Source organism: Triturus cristatus, chromosome 3_2 (assembly GCF_964204655.1).
Source record: "Triturus cristatus chromosome 3_2, aTriCri1.1, whole genome shotgun sequence".
Lineage (NCBI taxonomy): Eukaryota > Metazoa > Chordata > Amphibia > Caudata > Salamandridae > Triturus > Triturus cristatus.
In genome coordinates, this window is record NC_140584.1 from 1,125,080,064 (window position 1) to 1,125,097,531 (window position 17,468).

Genomic DNA, 17,468 nt, shown 5'->3' on the forward strand with positions numbered 1-17,468 from the left:
CACACCCAGAGACAAAGGATGCACAATCACCAAAGATGACTGACACCGGATCATGAAACTGAAGGCCGAGCTGAGCACAGGAAACACACCCCAGAAGGTGTTGATGGCCCGTTGTGGGGACCAACATGCCAAAACACATACACAGCCATGGACATCATGCACAATAGAGAATCAAATACATGAAGAACAGCATGCAGGTTGCTAATCGACACAGAGACTCATATGCACAATCCTTGACAACCATTCCAGAGATGCCGCATGCACAGTGGCAAGAGACCTGCATTGACAGAGATGAGGCACCTTGGAGGCTGAGGAACACGTTTATTACTCAGGCTCACGCCTATGCAAAAGCATCAATATTAACAGACTCACAGGTCTATTGGATTAACATGTGGGACCTACACTGGACACCCCCTTTGCACCACAGATGCTGTAAATCCATTGTACTGGCACACACGTGAAGGGGGTGAGCCAAACATCCCCTGCTGCACACGGAGAGGCTGCAATTCCCCATTGAGCCTCTTATGGGGATGTCCCGCAATATGTCCACCCGTAGCCTCCCGTATGTTTCCGAGGGAAGTTGTACACACATTGATGCCTTCATCAAAATCCACAATCCCATTACAGATGACTGTCACGAAGTGTGACTATCAATTCATGTGAGTCATGCTACATGTCATGTGCTCCATGTTGAGTCCACATGTATGCATAGTAACAAAACCTGCACAGGAGCAGTGCCCACACATTCCAAACAACTACCACACCCAAAATGCCTTGCTGCATTCCTTACCCAAAGGAGACTTTTCACCATGTCCGTGCATGTAACGCTGATTCAGCACACGTTGCAATGCTCATGAGGAATAGCAGGAGCACAATGATGCCACGAGCAGACAGCATGCGCAACTACCTGGGGATGAGAGACACACAAGAAGTCAGGTAAAACATAGTCATCCGCATGCATGGTCATGCACTCTACATGACTAAGGTTGACACACCATGCTAGTTGTCAAATGAGTGTGTCAGCTGAAATGTGTGAAATGACATCAGCACTCGAGTGACACATCAGAACACACCTCAAAGTCACTTAGCATACAGTCAGCTGGACACACACATTGCAACACATGCCACACAAGGCTCCAAGCGTGCACACTCAGACACAGGGACTCACCATTATGAGAAGAAGTTGCGTATAAGCTGACTCCAGATGTCCTCCTCCTCCTCCTCCTCACTTGCCTCGTGACCAAGGCCGTCATCCTCCACGGCTGGATGTTCCTGCTCATTGGGATCCAGGATGAGTGGCACAGCTTTCTCCACTGCCATGTTGTGCAGCATGCAGCACATGAGGAAGATTTTGCAGACCTTCACCGGTGCATATGGGAGGGACCCGCCTGTCTTGTGGAGGCAACGGAAGCGGCTCTTCAGGAGGCGAAACGTCCTCTCAATCACTCGCCTGGTCTGCCCATGGGCATTGTTGTAACGGTGATCTGCAGCTGTTCTGGGGTTGCGGAGAGGTGTCACCAGCCATGGCATGTTGGAATAGCCAGAGACCCCTACATGGAAACATCATGTAAAGAAGTGGGTCAGGAGATGCCGTCACATACTAAGACACCGCTAAATACTGGACAAACAGAGTCCACCCTCCAACAAGACATGCTCGTTCGTTGTGCAGCTGCAGCATCATTTCTGGCACCCTGCTATGCCTCATGATGTAGGCATTGTGTGCTGACCCTGGAAAACGTGCACAGACATGGGAAATCAGCATGTTAGCAAGACACACTACAAGGGCATTAATGGAGTGATAATGTTTACGGTTTCGATAGGCTACCTCCTGTGCCTGTGGTGCTACCAAAGCCACAAGTGTCCCATTAATGGACCCAATTACATGGGGCATCCCTCCCAGGGCATAGAACTCACCCTTGATACCTGTCAATTGCTCACGAGTTGGAAAATGGATGAATTCATCCAGGTGCTCCAACATGGCCTCTAAAACATCATGCAGGACACGGCTGAACATGGTCTGGGACATGCCACCCACATCAGCTATGGTGAATTGAAACGTACCTGTGGCACAGAAATGTAGGGCTGCCATCACCTTCATCTTGGGGGTCAGCGCAGTCGGATAACTGTGTCGCGGTTGGAGGTGTGGTGCCAGCCTGTTTGTCAGGTCCTCAATTAACTGTTGGGGGAATCTGTAGCTGCGTATGAAGTCACGTTCCCTCATGGCACCCAAGTCTGGCATTGGTCGGGGGGGAGGCGGTGCCCTGCAGAAATTTGGAAGGAATAACGAAGATTGAGTACATTACTACACCAATGTCAATGCACTGAGCACATGTTCAACAGCTAATACACATATGCTACATACAGAATCTGTACTGTGCAATACATCCTGCACACGTATGCCAGCAAGGTGATACTCCTACCAAGAGCCAGCTACAAACGTGGATTGGCAAGGTCTACATGACATGCCATGAAAGTAGCTGTGGGCCAGTGTGAGTGAACAGCCAGACAAATTACAGGAGTGACATACATCCACATATGTGCATTTGAAAGATGTCATCTCATACAGACAGCTGCCGGCAAGCTAGACGCACAGGTCACATGTCATGGAAAAAGGACAGACCACACACCTTGCCATGAAGGGGTACATGTCAAAAATGATCACACAGACATTGAGACTACGCAGATATGTCCTAAGCTCGCAAGTCCCTGTTCAATGCATACAGACACATGTTACGTGTTATTCCACATGTGTCCTGGTGTGCGTAATAGTGTGACATGGGCATCTACACACAGACACATGTTGGATGCAGCTACAGCAGATGCCGTTGACGGAACACCAACAGCAAGATCATTGGAACACATGACACACACATGCCATAGTCACATCGTGGCACGCTGGTAGTGAGATGTCAGGTGTCATCATCCGTGTACCTGGCATCAGGGGACAGTTGCGGGTGTTGGTGACTGTGCCATGCCAGTGATGCAGTGCTTGACAAGTTAGAACTACATGCACACATGTAAAAGGTGTGAAGGGGAAGTGCGCCACATAGTGCCCCATCACACATGACATGTGTACACAGGTCATCACACAACTATTGGCTTAAAACATGAGGAGACATGTGTCACATCACTGTCTGACACACCTAGGCCCTACACATGAAGGACTGCACTGACAATGACTTGATGTCAATCCTTGTGCTTGTCAGACACCTCCATTCCTTTCCTGTGTGCCTCCTATCACCAGTGCAAGCTGTGAAACGCACCGTACACACGCTCTGAGGGCGTGTGTACGGTCGTATCACTATATGGGGTTTGGGTAGGAGTACGCATGTGTGTACGGACTGTACACACGTACGTGTACACACTGGTCCTATCCCTTTGGGAGTGTTGCCGTAGGCATACGCCATAGAGATACGGCCTGTACACGCGTGTGTAGGGCCCGTAGCACTATGGTAGTGTTGCCGTAGGCGTACGCCATAGTGCTACGGGCCGTACCCGCGTGTGTACGGGCCGTAGTACTATGGCGTACGCCTACGGCAACACTACCATAGTGCTACGGGCCCTACACACGCGGGTACGGCCCGTAGCACTATGATAGTGTTGCCGTAGGCGTACGCCATAGTGCTACGGGCCGTACCCGTGTGTGTACGGCCCGTAGCACTATGGTAGTGTTGGCGTAGGCGTACACCATAGTGCTACGAGCCGTACACACGCGGGAACAGCCCATAGTACTATGGCGTACGCCTACGGCAACACTACCATAGTGCTATGGGCCATACACACGCGGGTACGGCCCGTAGCACTATGGTAGTGTTGCCGTAGGCGTACGCCATAGTGCTATGGGCCATACCCGCGTGTATACGGCCCGTAGCACTATGGTAGTGTTGGCGTAGGCGTACGCCATAGTGCTATGGGCCGTACTCACGCGGGTACGGCCCGTAGCACTATGGCGTACGCCTACGGCAACACTACCATAGTGCTACAGCCCCTACACACGCGGGTACGACCCGTTGCACCATGGTAGTGTTGCCGTAGGCGTACGCCATAGTACTACGAGCCGTTCACACGCGGGTACGGGCCGTATCACTAGAGTAGTGGTGCCCTAGGGGTACGTGTGAAACGCACCGTACCTGTGTGGGGATTTGAAAATTACAATGAGGACACATAAGGGACAAGTATTAGGGCCTACATGCATGCTGGTTGTCATGGATACCCAGTTTAAAGATCAAATGTTTCCATCATGTGGCCTGGAAAAAGCAGTTGGCCACATTATACATTGTTGCAAAGTGGTTGTTGACTTGACATGATGCTGCAAATTTGAAAAAATGCTAATGCTGTCACTGGTGTATGTTTAAAGGGATTGGAGGAAACGTAGGATGCAAATGAGTCTGACCAATCACTCTGTACTCTTGTTAATGAAATAGCCCAGCAAGGTAGATATAAGTCAGCCAGAACCCATGAGAGGGCACTTGCCTGCACAACCTTTGATTCGACTACACTGCTGCTGCTTGTGATTCCTCTGGCACCATGTCGCGGACTGTGGAGTGGGTCCAGCCATTCACACAGGAAGAGAATGAGGCGTTGCTGGACGTCATCCTCCCACAGTTCCCCAGCCTCTATGGTAGACCAGGGGTGCAGGTGAGTGCTGACTCCGCTACCTTTGACTTTGCCCCTTCATTTTGTGACTGGCACTTCCGGCATTGTGTCCAGGTGTGACATACATGAAATGTTGTTTAGAGTGGGTCCCAGGGGGGGGGGAATGGCTCATGTCTGTCATACAGAGCATGATGTGGTTCATGTGTGCACTCCTCACTTGCATTGTGCTTACTGTGACATTCACTGCATGCTGCATGGCGCATTCAGCATAGCTAATCCTCTTGGCCCTTCTTGTTCTATAGTCCTGAGGTGATTCAGTGTTCCCCCCGTGTGACAGGTGACTGTACCCACAGATGTGTGTGAGTTGAGTTGAGCTGTGGTGAGAGTGTCCAAATGAACTGGACATTGATGTGTATGAATGTTCCTTGTCATGTGGGTGAGTGTCTATGTGGAGTGTTGCACCACAGGTGCATGGAGGAGGCAACAGCTCTACACATCTGAAGTGAGAAGTGATCCGTGCTGTGTGTCTGACTTGCTGGGCTAGCCCCACGCCTGTGACACCCCCCAGGCAAGTGGCACATGTGCAGAGTGAAGTTTGTATCGGCTGTTGCCACTGGCAGGTGAATGATCTTTGCCTGTGTGTGTCTGTGTAGTCTGCTGATGTTGGGTCAGTGGCCTGGGGCATGTGACTGCTTGGAGGTGCTGGCCATCAGCTTTGTGTTGCTTGTGATGTACAGTGTGTGCCAGGATCAGGGAGTGTGTCGCACCCCTCATGCCACCTGTGTACTTGCAATGCCATGTAGTGCATTGGGCCTTACACAGAGGCCAAAGTCCCTATGACAAAGGTGCTATTATTTTGCTGCATACTATGCCCTGTTCAACAAATCAAAGATGTTCTAATGTGTGTCTCTGTGACATGGAGCAGGTGTAGTGATCTATTCTCCCTTTGGAATCCTCACAGGTAACCGCCTACGAGAAGGGGAAGATATGGAAGCGGGCCGTCAGGGCCGTGATCTCCGTGGAGGGTCACAGTCGGCGCCTGGCACAGGTGAGGAAACGCTGGCAGGACATCCGATGCTGAACCAGGAGGATCGCCCGGGTCCTGCTGCGGGACTCACCAGAAGGCAAGAACCGCGGGCGTCGGCGCCTGACCCACCAAATGAAGCGTGTCCTGGTGGTGGTCTTCCCTGACATGGATAGGCGGTTACAGGCGAAGCAGCAGCAGCAAGGGGGTAGGTACATGTGTGTTTGTTGTGTTTCACCAGCTTTGGGAAGTGCTCAGTCGCATGGATACACTGCCAGGCTTAATATGTGCATTGCATGTTCTGTTCCCCAAAGTCATCCGCTGCCGTTGTTCCTCCTTTCCCCTCCTTGACATGTGTTCCCTGGTCTGTGTGTAATCACTATTGCACATGGTCATCTAGGCTGGCAGTTAATCCAAGTGCACATTGCTGTCTGCATCATGTGGGGGTGGGGTCGGAGACATGTGTTGTTACCTTGCCTGTGCCCTGTCCTGTTCAGTCATTTGGGGGTCCATATCAGTTGGCACTGATGCTGAGTCTCAACATAGGAGTGTGAGTTTTCAAATGAACAGACTTGCTGCATGCATGACCGATGTGGCCTCAGACATGATGTGCATGAGTGGGAGGTATGCAGAGTGCCGGGACGGTAGCTCATGTTACAGTCAGATAATTCCAGGACCATGGAGCAGTGTGCCCACTACAGTACCCTAGGACACCCTTGCCTCGGTATGATGTGTGTCATCTAACACTGTGCCCATTCTCAATGTGTTCAGCATAGTTTTGCCTCTGTGGCATTGTTCCCTGGCCTCATTTGTATTTATCTAAAGTGTGCTACATGTGCCCATTGTACAGGCTGACCCCATTTTGCTTGTGCATCCTCACACTGGCCAGTGCCTGCGTGTCTATGTACAACAATCAAATATGTGTTGGCAGCCTCACGAGGTGATGTTGAGTACATTTAGGATTTCCTGATGCACTTTTTAGTAAACCCAGATTGAGAGGTGTCACTTCTTGAACTGTCTCAATCACATTGTCTCAGGTATGGGGTGTTTGTGCGGGCAAGGACTACATGTCCAAACCTTATGTCTCCTTGCCAGGTCTGACCAGTGTGTGATGATTGTCTGGACAGGCACACAACGTGCGGTGACCCAGGCATGTTGTGCAGGGTGTCATGTTTGTGCTTTGCAGCATGTGTCACAAGTTAAAAAACATGTTTCCTGCTCATCCATTATTGGCACGGGTGTGTGCTCCAGATGCTATGTGGTTTGGTCTGTGTGTGCTGACATCTGTGTGGACATTCTTCGTTCACATCAGGGTGTCTCCTCAGTGCAGGTGCTCCTTATTCCAACACAATTTCAGGGCCATTTGCTAATGCATTGTCCTGTGTCTGGACATGTGTGCCAATCCACATGACAGGTAGTGTGTCAGATGTGTTGCCAACTGTGTCATCATGGTACAGATGGCTATGTGACAGGTGGCATGTTTTAAGTTGTTATTCAAGAAGTCATGTGCCCTGGCACTCACTACACTTGTCAACATGTCCCAATAGTTTATATGCTTCACTTTGATTTTGGTGAAGGACAATGATGTGCCTGCATGACAGATGTCACCCAAGGGAGTGCACAAGTACCACTTTTACACTTTTGTGGAACACGCTGGCACAATTAGAACATGGGCACATTTCTGTCCAAATTTTGTTTAGGAATTATACATATCCATGTTCTCACAGTGTGTTAGCATTTGGGTTAGTCCTTGGTTGTTGCTGATGCCAACTTGCCGGTGTCAAGTCATCCCGACCACCGTGGTGCCATGTATATGTACTTCCTGATACCACATTTCTTCTTAACATTGGCTTCTTGGCATTAGGCGGGCAGCTCATACAATGACTGTGTAAATGTAGTGTTGTGTGCACCTCCTTGTGTGACTTCTGATATTCATGCACATGTGTGTTCTGTTCCACAAGTGGGACATTCACACATTCCAAATATGTCAATTGTGTAAAGTTTTGTGCTTCCCAATGGATCAGATAGTATTACTTTTGCTTTTCTACAGTACTCACAGGTCTATGAGTGTGGGGACCCCTTCAGCATTGGCGTCTGTTATTTGGCATTGGGTGCACCAATACTATTTCGTTCACAGTGACCAGGAGGTGGCATGCCGTCATGGTCTGCCTGTGCTCCACTGTTCACAGACACTAGCTTCTCTGTATAATTGGATCTCCAGTTATTTGATGTGGTGTCCTAATTTTCATTATTTCAGGGGGCATGTTGGGTGAACCAACTGGGGAGTGCAGGGCTTACATATGTGCTGGGTATTCTAGATGTTCCTCATGATGCTTTTCATGATATGCACTGTGACCTATTTAGTTTGGACTCATGTGTCAGATGTACACAGGTGACTGATTATTTCCTGTCTCTTCAACTTGCCCACAGCATCATCGGGGGACACTGAGGGAGACACCTGCACGGACGTGGAGGAGGGATCCAGCACCAGTGCCACCACTCCTGGCGAGTCGGCAGCATCAAGTGGCACGGAGGGCGAGGGGAGTGCGGCGGAGGACCTGGGTAGTACCACCACTGACTACGACGCAGACGGGTTCGAGGCTGAACTCCCTGAGGGGGCGGAGGCTGCTCCAACAGCTGGCAGCAGCACTACATCTGCCACCGCCCCCTCCATTCCCATCACTGCCCTCCCAGTTGCTCCGGTCCCTTCTGTCCGTGTAGGGCAACAACGTGTCTCCTTCGTGCCAGGCAGCGCACCCCCTGCCCCTGTCTCCCCTGCTGCCCTCACTGCCGAGTCTGTGGACATTCAGAGGCAGTTGCAGGTTGGGCAGACATCGATCCTGACTGTCCTCCATGGCCACACCAGACTGCTGACACAGATGGTGTCGTGCATGGAGGGCATGTCATCAGCGATGTCTGACCAACGGATGTTGCTGAGGTCCATGGACTCGTCACTGACGGCAGCAGTGAGTGTCCTGCAGCGCTTGCTCCCCCCACCTACCCCTGCGCCATCCACACTTCCCACTCCCATTCCTGTCCCAAGCACACACACACCTTCCCAGGCAGGCACCACACCAGACACAGTCAGCACACCAAAAGGGAAGGGCAAGCGCACACCTCCTGTCACGCACACTCAGGGGGAAGAAGGCACACCCACTGGGTCTAGGGCACACAGGCAGACACGCAGCCACAGTCGGAGTCCGCATGCCTCACTCCCCAGTCCCTCCAATGTCACTCCCCTCAGCTCCGCTGCCCACAGTCTGAGAAGGAGACCTACTTGGCTGTGCTGGGCCTCAGCCCCACTGTTTCATCTGCGCGCAAACGGGCAAGGCACTCCACGGGTAGGGGAGTTGAGTCCCCCCCCCTGTCCACCACCTCCCCCAGTAGCGCTGCAACCCATCCCTCCGACCCCCCCCCACCTTGGGGCCTGTGGTTCCTTCAGGTGCAGGAGACACACTGGAAGACCTTGCGGGCATGTGCAGCGCAATACTGACCTCCACCTTTGGTGGTGCCCCACCCCCTGTGGTGGAGTCGTCCGTCCCTGCACCCCCAACACCTGCCCTACACCCTCCTGTCCCTGCGAAGCCTGGTCCATCCCCACATGATGCCCCCACCCCAGTCGATCAACCAGAGGTATCAAATGTGCAGGCAAGCTAGGGGAGACGCGTGGCCATGTGTCCCCCCCCAGGACTTCGTATCTGGACTGGCCTATGGCCTTTGTAAATAGTGTCCTTTTCTACTTTTTGTTTTCATGCTGAATAAAGCATTTTGTTTTTCCTGTGCACACGATTGCTTTTCAGGTATTGATGTTGGTGCTGATGCTCCATGGGTTGGGGTGGTGATCATGTGTTGGGTATCTGGGAAATGTAGTAGTCTGCTGCTCATGGGGTGGACCCTGGTATCTGCGTGGCATCACAAGGTCTCTGCAATGATTCTTTGGTCGTGTATGCTCTTTGTGTTTGGAGACATTGTCCCAAGGAGTGTTCCTTCCTCTGTGGCACCTGACAACTTCCCTGCAGGGAGTTGCACCATTGTTGTGCTGACCTGTGTCTACATTCCCTGGGTGGCTGATGGATCCCTTCAACTATGTCCATGCCTCCTCAGCAATGTGTCCGGCTGCATCGTCTGTGCCATCCTTGGTAGTCACTGTACTTGTGTATAGAGTATGTTGCCATGACTCCATGGGGAAATGGTCCCTTTTCCGCACTATACATGTGTGTACTCCCAGCCTAGCACACATATGGTACTTGTTCTGCAGGGTATTTGGTCACCTGACTGACAATTGTGGGCATTGCACCTGTGGGAAGTCCACCCTATTCCTTCCATGGGAGACAACAACTTGGTGGCTGTGCCAGCACCTGTATATTCCTATCAGTCCTGGAATGTGCGTGACAGTGTGTGTTCCCTTTGGCTCTCTTAGTTTAGTAGGCTTTCACATAACTATACAGTCTTGTGACATGATCTCAGTGTGTGTATTGTGCTGCATCCGCCAGGGGTGGGTATGCATGTGTCATTTGTCATCGCACCCACATGTGGTATGTCATGCAGTGGGGGAATGACATCCATCCTGCCCCACCCCCTGTGATAACATAACATCCTCATGGGAGTGGGACACTGCTGTCAGGATGTGTTGATATGGCACTCTCAACATAGACGCACATTGGGGATGCGTTCATGGACCCATGAAGTTGTGGTCATCTGAGTATGATGCACCCACCCCTCATATGTCTGGGCACTGCTGGGAGTGATATGCACCCACCCCTCATATGTCTGGGCACTGCTGGGAGGCCTCTGCACCCACTCCCACCCACCCCTCATATGTCTGGGCACTGCTGGGAGTGATATGCACCCACCCCTCATATGTCTGGGCACTGCTGGGAGTGATATGCACCCACCCCTCATATGTCTGGGCACTGCTGGGAGGCCTCTGCACCCACCCCTCATATGTCTGGGCACTGCTGGGAGTGATATGCACCCACCCCTCATATGTTAGGCCACTGCTGGGAATCCTCTGCACCCTCCCCCATGTCTCTGTCCACTGCTGGGAGTCCTCTGCACCCACCCCTCATGTGTCTGGGCACTGCTGGGAGTGATATGCACCCACCCCTCATATGTCTGGGCACTGCTGGGAGTGATATGCACCCACCCCTCATATGTCTGGGCACTGCTGGGAGTGATATGCACCCACCCCTCATATGTCTGGGCACTGCTGGGAGGCCTCTTCACCCCCCCTCATATGTCTGGGCACTGTTGGGAGTGATATGCACCCACCCCTCATATGTCTGGGCACTGCTGGGAGTGATATGCACCCACCCCTCATATGTCTGGGCACTGCTGGGAGGTCTCAGCACCCACCCCTCATATGTCTGGGCACTGCTGGGAGTGATATGCACCCACCCCTCATATGTCTGGGCGCTGCTGGGAGTCCTCTGCACCCACCCCTCATATGTCTGGGCATTGCTGGGAGGCCTCTGCACCCACCCCTCATATGTCTGGGCACTGCTGGGAGTGATATGCACCCACCCCTCATATGTCTGGGCACTGCTGGGAGTGATATGCACCCACCCCTCATATGTCTGGGCACTGCTGGGAGGCCTCTGCACCCACCCCTCATATGTCAGGGCACTGCTTGGAGTGATATGCACCCACCCCTCATATGTCTGGGCACTGCTGGGAGTGATATGCACCCACCCCTCATATGTCTGGGCACTGCTGGGAGGCCTCTGCACCCACCCCTCATATGTCTGGGCACTGCTGGGAGTGATATGCACCCACACCTCATATGTCTGGGCACTGCTGGGAGTGATATGCACCCACCCCTCATATGTCTGGGCACTGCTGGGAGGCCTCTGCACCCTCCTCCATGTCTCTGTCCACTGCTGGGAGTCCTGGGCACCCACCTCCATGTCTCTGTCCACTGCTGGGAGTCCTCTGCAGATAACCCGGCCCCTTGGTGCAGTACACTGCTGTCCTGTGCATACACAGTACACACACCAATATACTGCTTATATGCTGCACCAGGCCCTATGCCAACATTCGTGGTGTGTGTACACCTTGTATCCATTCTGTACTGGTGCCGTAGGGGTACGGGTGGGACGGACCCTAACCCCGCATTCATAGGGTGTACGGGCCGTACCCATGCTCTGAGGGCGTGGGTACGGCGCGTACCCCTCCATCACCACCACAATGGTGGTACGGGCCGTACCCACGCTCTGAGGGCGTGGGTACGGCGCGTACACCTCCTTCACCACAACAATGGTGGTACGGGCCGTACCCACGCCCTCAGAGCGTGGGTACAGCGTGTACCCCTCCATCACCACCACAATGGTGGTACGGGCCGTACCCACGCCCCCACAGCGTGGGTACAGCCCGTACCACCATTGGAGTGGTGATGGAGGGGTACGCGCCATACCCACGCTCTGAGGGCGTGGGTACGGGGCGTACCCCTCCATCACCACTCCAATGGTGGTAGGCGCCGTACCCACGCTCTGAGGGCGTGAGTACGGCGCGTACCCCTCCATCACCACAACAATGGTGGTACGGGCCGTACCCATGCCCCCACAGCGTGGGTACGGCGCGTACCCCTCCATCACCACATCAATGGTGGTACGGGCCGCACCCACGCCCCCACAGCGTGGGTACGGGCTGTACCACCATTGGAGTGGTGATGGAGGGGTACGTGCCCTACCCACGCTCTGAGGGCGTGGGTACGGCGCGTACCCCTCCATCACCACTCCAATGGTGGTACGGGCCGTACCCACGCCCCCACAGCGTGGGTACGGTCCGTACCACCATTGTCGTAGTGACGGCTACGCGTCCACGTGCACTTCTGTTGTGACGTACGTAGGGAGTGGTGGACACTCCCCCGAAGTGACCAGAGCCAGGAGGTCATGTATGTACAGGACATATTTACAATTTAACTTGGGTGGGGGTTATGTTTCCTGCCCCTCGCCCCCCCCTTTGCCCCTGGGTGTTGTACTGACCTTCTACGGCGTCTGCGTCGGTTTCTGTGCACCAGGTTGTAGGCTAGGAGGGCCGGGATGACACGTAGGATGGGGTCCATGGCTGTCCGTCGCGTACCAGTGCTCCTTGTTTGCTTCGTCCTCAATTTCCCAGCAGTTTTTGGCTGCCGTAAAAAATTGTCCGTGCGGAGTGACGTAGGCACGAATCGTACTTGCTGGTCCGTAAAACGCTGCCTGACTCCGTCCGGACGTCACGTACACGATGTCCCGGATCGGAATTGTGGGTATTTTTTCACCGCACTTACTTTTGTACAAATCGTACGGAAATGGTATTTCTGTACGATTCGTACTTGCGGCTTTGTAAGGTGGATTTCCCGGGTACGAGTCGTACGGGGAATACGCTCCGTACGACCATTCGTACCTGGGTTTTCCAGGATCGGAATCGGCACCTATATGTAGACCAGTATGAATATTTGTGTTACAGGCCTGAATATTGAAAGCATATACTAAATACCATCACATTTACATGTAACCACTTTAAATGTGTGGTAAAAAAGTGGGGTATTACGCAATGATGCTGGGTAGGCTTCACTATGTAATACTCTCAAATTACACCAAAAAGATCCTTTGGATTCAAACTAATAAATCCCTATCTCAGTCCTGGTAGTGTGGCACAGAGCATTCAGGCTTTACTAGAGGAACATGTGTTAAGCATTTTGGTGTACCAACATGGATGATAAGCATTTGACACGCCTCGAAGGAATTCTGACACCACTTTATAAAAATAAAGCAGATTTGTATCTAATTTTAGACACCAAAATGAAGACAATTGAATGAGTATAACCAGACTTATAGAATTTTCAAGAAAAAATAAATCAGCATATTTCACTCTGGCAAAAATGTAACATTTTGGTCAATGGGAATATGTAATAGTGACAATCAGTCACTTGCATGTGGAGCTCAGTGGAAACCACTGGATGGTTATGTGAGGCAGGTCCCAGTACTTGGCTTGGACAGTCAGTTGATTTTTACCTGGCTCCGAAGGCCTCGGTGCAGAGTAGTCCTGGCTGTCCCTGGTGCTGAACGCGGGAGCCGCAGGTCAGTACTGGTGAGGGAAGGGATGCAAACTCTCAGCAACAGGGTCACAGAGGCATTGAGTTGAAGGTGCTGCAGGATTCCATCAAGGCCCAGCATCGAACAAAGGTAGTGGTAGCCCGAATGGCTACCAACTAGCATTGGAAACAGTAAGCACAGCTTTTGGCACCTGCGCCATCCTGTAGTCCAGGGAAAACAGTAGCCACCTGAAACTTGTTGGGTTCATGTCTATGTTTCCCACAATGCACTAGATCACTTAGTTTTGGGTGATCACTCAGCCGGCCTGATGGCCAGTGATTCTTTTGTTCCAGGAGTGTGGTTCTTGACTGCTTCTGCAGCAGACTGGTACAACTAGTACCAAAGGAGAGTTCTGGCATTAGTTTTTGATTGCAAAGGTGTTCCTTTTTCCTTTGGAACTGGTCTCTGGTCCAAGACAAGTCGTAGTCATGCAGTTGAAGGTTGGTTGCCTTTGGTGCCTTTTCCATTGCCCTGAGGTCACAGACTTGGGTCTCTTCTTTGCCCTTTGCTGCAAGTCGATCAGATCTGAGGTTGTGGTCTGAAGGGAGCCACTAGAATCCTAGATTTAAGGTGTTAGGGGTGTGGGTGCTATTAGCCAATGGGCTTCTGGCCCCAGGGGCTAATCCGCCCCTGAGGTGACCACTTCCAGAGGAGTTTTCCACCTTTTCTAGTGATAAACTTTCATAAAGCCACATTTTAAAAATGGCAGAACCCTTCTTTGACTGTGCAGACTAGGTATCCCACCCTAAGGGTGTTGGTAGCCTTCTGGGTATGTATGCCTCCTGACTAGTTAATTTTTTGACCTTCCCAGTTGTAAATGTGCCTGGGGCAGGGGTTTGGCTTTTTCTCCTCTAGAAGGCAGCCTACTTTCATATCAGAGCAGAGGCGGTCTGGACTTTGAAGCCCTCTGCTCTAGTATGCCACTTCACTAGCTCACAGGGTAAGGGAGGGATGTGTCACCTCCTGCCAAGGCAGGCCTTTGTTTCTGACTCCTGGGAGATTTGACACCTCCTGACTGGGGGTCCTATTTCTGTCTTGGTGGCAGTATCTGCAGGCTTTCAGCCAGGGTACAGGTAAAACTATGACTACCAGATTGGCAATCTCTAAATTAGCTCTTGGGTGCATGCCACATCAAAGCCGACATGAGGAATAAGTCGGGTTTAATGGGACAAGTTTTTTTGATACAAACATGACAGTTTCAGTGGTACCATAAGTGAGCTCTCAACCTCAGGATGCCCAGGTGCCATCCCATGTTATTCTATGGCTCCCTGAGTACTTAAAGTAGCACTTGAAAAGTGGCTACTATAGAGACTTATAAACGTGCACTTATATGTACACACTTTCAATATACTACACCCTGCATCCTGGGCTCAGGAGACCTACCCTAGAGGTGACTGGCGTATATTAAAAATAGTTCTATGACCTGGTCACTGACAGTAAGTTGCGTTTGGGCAGTTTGCACTGCTCATGTGGTCTGCAATAGAAGGACTATTGTCATATTTTTACTTGGTTCACTCCGGGTGGCACAATCAGTGCATCAGTCCCTAGGGACCCCTTTCAATCCCATGCCATGGGTACCACTTACCAGGGGCCTATAAGTGGGTTAAAGCCTTTGACAGATGGGGTTACCAATTCACATGCATCATATTTTAGGTGGTGAGTACTGGCACTGGGGCCTGGTTAGGAGGAACCAGTGCACTTTCAGTCAAAACCATCAGCTTTGGAGAAAAAGTGTAGGGGTGATCATACACAAAGGGCAGTTTCCTACAGAATATAACAAATAATATTCAGCATAAATAACAGAGAGGTTGGGAAAATAAAATGCATCTACGTTTTTTTATTTAGCAGAAGTAAATTCTGGGGCAGATTTACTAAAGGTTTAGCATTGCTCTTGTGTCACGCCACAAGGGGATACATGGTGGTGCAAAACCTAGAATGAGATTTACAAAGCCACATAACGCCACCTTGTATGAACCTGTGTGGCTTAGTAAATCAAGAGTAACACAATGCAGAGAAAGTTATTCTGCACCAGGGAGACAAGCATTGGAGGAGCATGGATGTCTCTGCCTTCACAAAAACTATCCTGCCTGCAATGTTGGTGCCAACAATGGTGTAAAGGTGCCTACATAGGCGTTAGGCAGCACACAGTGTGCCAGCACAGGGAGAGGACAGGAATGCACCATATAATATTAAATATGGCTCATTCCTGCCCTCTGCCTGTCAATGCAATGAAGCAAGGTGTCTTGCTGTGCGGTGTGTCATTGTGATGAATATGCCACTTAATATCAACATGAGAAAAACACAAATTAAGTCTACAGGCAGAGTGGGCAAGGGAACTTGGAGGCAGCAGAGCATCAGACAAATAACATGCCTGGGGAAGTGGTCTATATACACATGGTTGAATTAAATAGTCCAAAACAAAACGTAGTCCAAACATAGGAGACCACAGTCAACCAAGAAAATAATATCCATCCCCCAAAACACATGTAGTTTTGTACCTAAGGTCCTAGTTTCGGGGACAGAGTCACTGGGAGTCCTCACTCTAGTCTTTCACTATCATGTGGAAATCCTCCCCTGATGTGGACATTTGTTTGCCTGGGTGAGGCAGGACCAGCCAAAGTGAGAGACTGGACAATAGTAGGTTGGGTGGGGCTGGAAGCCAATGGAGACAAGATAGTTGCAGCCAAGTTGGTGATGGCGGAAGTCAAGGATTCCTTTTTCTTCATGTCCCGGAGATCACTGTCTTAGAATGCTCAATTACCCTAATCACCCCCGACTGCTGCCCCAGGAACTTATACAGATGGAGGGGATTGAGATTCACAAGAGGGCATGGGGTGTCAGGGAAAATGTCTCCTGCTGCTTTTGGACTTCTGGGCGGGTACTAGGAAGAGAAGTCTAGGTTGTGCAGCTGGAGTTCCAGTTGGTATGGTTGCCTCAGGAGTGAGGGAGGGGATGTGGGATGGCCCAGATAGTGTTGAGGCCTGCTCTAGGGGCACCATTCGCATTAGTTCTTCATTGTTGGCCAGAAGGAGACCCAATTTCATATTCCCACAGGCTTTTGGTGTCCCTTTCCATTTCCTCCCTTGAGCCATAGCGGCTGCATGGAAGAAAAATTAAGCTCCCGCCCTCTTGTTATGGCATGCCAGACTCCGGAGACTACTGAGTCTTGAAAGGATGGTGAATATATACAAGGATGACTATAAGAATTTCGAATATAGATGGGGCCCGCTAGTAGCTTTCCTTACAAAGGGACTACCATCAGCCGTTTGCCCTGCATCGGTCAAAGCCATGCACCTGTTTCAATTTTAACCTATTTGGAACTCCTAGGAGTGTAACCGAGCTGCATTTGGGTAGCCGCCACCAGGGTTGGGTTAGGGAGGGGGGTACTTGGTTTTCCATGTTCTCTAAGAGTTTGGTTACGACTTGTTATTAATAAAGGTTGCCTTCTCTTTTGGAGGGATTAGATTACTATTGTCCTAAAAACAAGATAGACGCAGAGTATGTTCTAGGCACTACTACCTTACCCCCTGTCCTTGCTATTGGAGAAACTGTACTTAAATCTCTAGGATTCCTGGGATATGATTGGGGTATACATCTATGATTGCATGCTGTTTCTTTATGGTCCTGTACCCTGCGCAGCCGTCTGAATATATCTGGATGTATGCAATGCCAGTTCACTCTGTACTACATGATAAAATGTTAATAAACATATCTTTGAAAAAAAGGCATACTTAACGCAATAACTAACTCTTGTAGAAATGAGTCTATGTAAC